The sequence below is a fragment of the Triticum dicoccoides genome, chromosome 5B (genome assembly GCF_002162155.2).
Source record: "Triticum dicoccoides isolate Atlit2015 ecotype Zavitan chromosome 5B, WEW_v2.0, whole genome shotgun sequence".
NCBI classification, from domain to species: Eukaryota; Viridiplantae; Streptophyta; class Magnoliopsida; order Poales; family Poaceae; genus Triticum; species Triticum dicoccoides.
Window position 1 is genome coordinate 341,073,040 of NC_041389.1, and position 4,961 is coordinate 341,078,000.

General features: G+C 50.3%; 1 long non-coding RNA gene across 1 annotated transcript; it reads left to right on the plus strand.

Moving 5' to 3' along the window:
- The first annotated feature begins 2,701 nt into the window (after positions 1-2,701).
- LOC119305481 lies at positions 2,702-4,307 on the plus strand. Its single transcript, XR_005148680.1, has 4 exons — positions 2,702-2,844; positions 2,944-3,006; positions 3,341-3,423; positions 4,084-4,307. It is a non-coding gene; the product is annotated as an uncharacterized LOC119305481 (long non-coding RNA).
- The last annotated feature ends 654 nt before the right edge of the window (positions 4,308-4,961 follow it).

Below are 4,961 nucleotides of genomic sequence, written 5' to 3' on the forward strand. Positions count from 1 at the left end.
AAGGGCACCAGCCCCAAGAGGCCCATGCACCTAGGGAACCCTAGAGGGAAGAGTCCTCAAAGGGGAAGGCACCTCCGAGGTGCCTTGGGGAGGATGGACTCCTCCCCCCCTCTTGGCCGCCGCACCAGATGCCATCTGGAGGCTGGCCGCCGCCCCTAGGGGGTGGGAAACCCTAAAGGGGGCGCAGCCCTCCCCTTCCCCTATATATATGAGGCCTAGGGGCTGCCCATAACACGCGATTTGATCTCTCGTTGGTGCAGCCCTGCCCCTCTCCCTCCTCCTCTTCTCCCATGGTGCTTGGCGAAGCCCTGCGGGATTGCCACGCTCCTCCACCACCACCACGCCGTTGTGCTGCTGCTGGATGGAGTCTTCCTCAACCTCTCCCTCTCTCCTTGCTGGATCAAGGCGTGGGAGACGTCACCGGGCTGTACGTGTGTTGAACGCGAAGGTGCCGTGCGTTCGGCACTTGATCATCGGTGATTTGAATCACGACGAGTACGACTCCATCAACCCCGTTCACTTGAACGCTTCCGCTTAGCAATCTACAAGGGTATGTAGATGCACTCTCCTTCGACTCGTAGCTGGTTTCTCCATAGATAGATCTTGGTGACACGTAGGAAAATTTTGAATTTCTGCTACGTTCCCCAACATCCCCGACAAGGCTCTTGCCAGGGGTCTTGTGAATTCCCTCGGCTGGAATCCTGCCGAGGGTCGCCGACTTCTGGTCCTCATCTGATCACACATGTTCATGATCTTGACGAAGATCTGCATGCCACTACGGAGGTGCCTCCCGAGCCCTGGTTCCAATGAAGTTATTGGCGGTGTTGGAACCCTTGGGCTCACGGGTGGCTCACTCCGTTGGCGTCAGGCAAGCTGCCCCGGCAAGGCTCTTGTCGGGGCTGCGGAGGTCGCCCCGGCAAGGGTCTTGCCGGGGGAGCCCACCTCGCCCTCTTGCTCTTCGCGTCTCTGGTTTTGGCGTTGCCTTGGTTGTCTCGTGCTTCGGCTTTTCTCCGGCCTCCCTCCTCTGCCTTGCTAAGTGTGGCCGCGGCGCGTGGCTCTGACTGCCCGTGCACAAGTAAAGGGATCAAAAGGAGAGCCCCTACTTTTGTACACCGACAAGTGAGTTCATTGCTATCTAAAGTTTTAACTTCTTCAATCCCACTTTTACCAATTTTTGCATCAAGATCTAAAAACTCCAATTTTTTGGGATTCCTTCTAACTAAAGTTGACTCATCTCCAGTCCCATCGTTACCAAGATTCATATTGCAAAACCAGGATTTAATAGGAGACACATCAATAACTTTTAGATCTTCATCTTTATTTTAACATATAATGAGGCTAGCCAACTTGTCTCCACGGTTGTCCCTCGATTTGCTTTAGTTTTGGTCGTTGGATGTTGGTCAAACAGTAGTTTTCTTCATTCGTTGACGTTGGATCTTCGGCTGTTTTTGTTTTGACCGCGGGGTGAGTTCATGCTGCCCATGACCTGTGAGCTCGGTCTCTCAGGGCATGTACAATGCATAGCCTTAAGGTGATGCCTCGCATGCCATGTAGGATCGGATATGACATAAAGTAGGTTCGGATACAGAAGTTGGATCCTCTCCAGGAGGCGGGTGCTTGAAGAGAAAAAGTGTGGTCCGGTGACAAAAGCTGAAAAGGTTGGAGTGAAAAGTAGAGATGCATGTGTACAAAAGTCTATATTTTCTATTTCTTAATGAGGCCCACTAGTGGTAGCTTGCATCGGGAAAAAAATGTAGGTATCTCAAATAACTTTTTGTTATGGGGCATATGTATCCATATGCCACCATTGTACATGCCATCATTAGATTGGCTGGGTGAGCCTTTTTCGGGTGCTGGGCGGCCGATCCTGCCGCATCGCGTGTGTGATCGTCACGGGCGGACGTGCGTTGTGGGCGTTGCGCGTTTCCCGGTTGCCCCGTCTGTGGTTCCTGCTCGCCCGCTGTAGGTGGGCCTGCTTTCTCCTTGGTCCTGCGTGTCAGTATGGTCGCTGTGGTTTTTTGTGTGCGAGCGGCCACCCGTGTCTGGATCGGCTCACGTATGGGATTCTGCTGACCGTGGCGCGCGTATGGAGCGGGCGCCATCACCATGCCGCGTCGCTTCGTGATACTGGTCAAACTGCTTTTCCTTTGGGTCGTTTGTTACCCTTTGCGGGCGTGTTCCTCTCTATCCGGTGGGTCACTTAGCCGCTGCTTCTTGGGTCCCGCTTCCCTTGACCCCGCTCGTCATTGGGAATCAACTTTTTATTTTCCTTGTGTTCGCTTTGACCCGTCGCCCATCTCGGGTGGGTGGTTTTTCTGTTTGGGTTGGTGGCTCGATTGGGTTTGCACTCTGCTGATTGTGGGCACCGAGCCGGCATGGGCCCGCTGGTCTGTGATTCGCCCGCGTATTCTGGGTTGTGGCTTGCTGGGTACCATGCTACTATATCCGATGCGCGGCCGGGGCGCGGTGGGCGTGCGTGTGTCACTCCGTGGGGCCGCTGCCACGTCGCGTACGCCTGCCATGGCCAGGCTGCTGCGTGCCCTACGCCTGTTCGCCGCTCTCACTGACGGTGGGCTCTGGACCCACGCATGCCGCGTGTCGGTGTCTGCTTCGTGGGTTCCAGTGCCGCTCTGTGCGAGTTGGGCGTGTCGTTGCGGTGGGCAAGGGCCTCCTTTTCTCCTCGATTTCCCCCATTTCTTCTTCTTCTGCTTCTCATTCTGTGCACGCTCGCTTCGCCCACTCGCTGCACACTCTCTTCGTCGCCTCGCTCCGTCTTGTTCGAACGCCCTGTCCTCCGGCTCTGTACCATGGCCATCCGTTCCTCCATTGGTGCTGTTGGTTGAGGTTCTTTCTATTCTGCTCCTCCGGTTCTTTCCTGCCGTTGTTCGTTGTTTCAATGATTTGCTGATCTGGTCTGTTTCTATTTGCTCCCTTCATGCGCAGCTTTGTTGGATTTCGCGTTGGCTCCTTCGTAGGAGCCTGGGTCATTCTGTCCTTGCTGTCCAGGTTAGTGCGCGCCTCCTCTGCTTCTCTATCGGTGCATGCCTGTTAGGTGTTTGATGAAATGCGCGAGGATTGAGGATATGCTGATGCTGATGCTTTTGTTTCGATCGTTGCGCCTCTTTTGGAATACCGTTGCAGCACAGTGTGCTTTCAGTGCTCGTTGCTTTCTCCTGTGTTCTGATCTCTTATGTACTAATGATCTTTATGGACTAGTTATTTGACGATGGCGTGTGATCTTTTTATCTTTCGGTACACTTGGTTTGTTTTTTATAGTTCCTATATAGTTGCATTTGCATGCCGTTGTTCTGTATTGATTGTTTCCCTTTCTATTTTACAGGTTGTTCCATCTTGCTGATTTGGTGCAGAATCTCCGTTTAGCTCATCGCCGCGTCTTCATTCTGCTTGTTGGGCCGCGTCAAGGTTTGCTGTTGTGATCTCTGTCTGTCTTGCTGCTCTACTTTCTGTGTGTGCTTTCATGTTCTATAGCCTCCTAATCGTTTTAGTGTATGTTCTGGACATGGCCGGGTGTCGTGTACTTTATTATATATTTCGTTCTTGCATGCCAGCAAGATGTGTGCGTTTGTTTGGGTTGTATTCCCATTTTGGAGGCTGTGGTGGCCGAGTGCACTTTGCCATCCCTTTTGCACCTGTGTGAGGTCGTAGAAGATGGCTCTGCCCTTGCTGGGTGGAGCTTGAGCTTCCTGGGGATGGTTCTGGTCGAGTGCCTCGGCGAGAGTTTTTTGGAGCTCGGCCTAGTGTGGGTTCATGAACGCTTTCCTGTAACTGAATGCTTCTTATTATGCATGCTTTAAAACTATAGTCTTTGACTGCTCGAGTGGCTGTGTTAAAGCAAAACAAAAACAAAACTCCCCTATATTATGAAGTGAACCCTACCTTATTATGTGTGTGTATATTGTTCAGTTATTGTTTGCTCTCCGCGGGATCAGTTATTGTTTGCTCTTCTATGTGTGATATACTGCTTTGTGACATGCAGTCATTTTTCTCCTTTTGGATTGCCTATTTTTGTTTCCTTTTTGAAGTTCTTTTCCCTCTGCTAACCGTCTTATTTTTTGATACCAGTGTGGCCTCTGGGCTGCTTGTGTCTCCTTGACCCATTTATTCGTGATGCAAGGAAATGGTGTCTGTGTTGTCCCCTCCTGCAGCCGTTAGATCTAGCCCCTTGCCTGAAACATGATACCATTATACAGCAGTGCAAGTGTCTTGCCTGATGGTCATTAAAAAATTCATATACACGAATGGTTGGACTGAATTTTTCAACATAATAAGTACTTGTTTTCTACAGTTGGTAGCATATATATATATATAACTTACGGAGATCTCATGTAACAGGAACAGACATCTAAGTCGAAACTTGGGGATCATCTTATAGACTCATGTTCACTTCTCTCCCTTTTATTTCATCTCATTCCATCGTTTAAGCATAAGCTCAGTTTCATTTGCTCAAGTTGGAGCTGTGGTGTACCTCTGGATGAGTATGCTACTGAGAGGGTTTAGATCAGAGAACTAAACAAGTTGTGGGTCAGTGGCTAACCAAATGCCACTGACCATACATCTCTTTGTTACTTGGATACTAACAGCAAATCAAAATGAGCAGGGAGGAAACAACACTAGTTTTTAGTAGATATATGTTTGTGATTTACATGCAATGTTGTTCCTTGCAAAAGTTTCTTGGCTAAGCAACATTGAGAAAAGGATTACTGAAGCGGTGACTGGGTGGGTACACCTGAGGCGATTGATGTCAAGATCCTGAGCATGTGGAATTTCGTTTGTCGAGTCCTGGCACCAGTATTGTTGGTTGTTTTGTTAACTTTTCCCCCCTGTTTATGGGAGATCCTGTAGAATGAGGGGAGAGAGGGGTGGCGGCTGGGATAGAAAGATGGCCTGGTGTTGTATTCTATTGGAGTTAGGGTTTCCTGTACAAGGGGGCAGCATATATA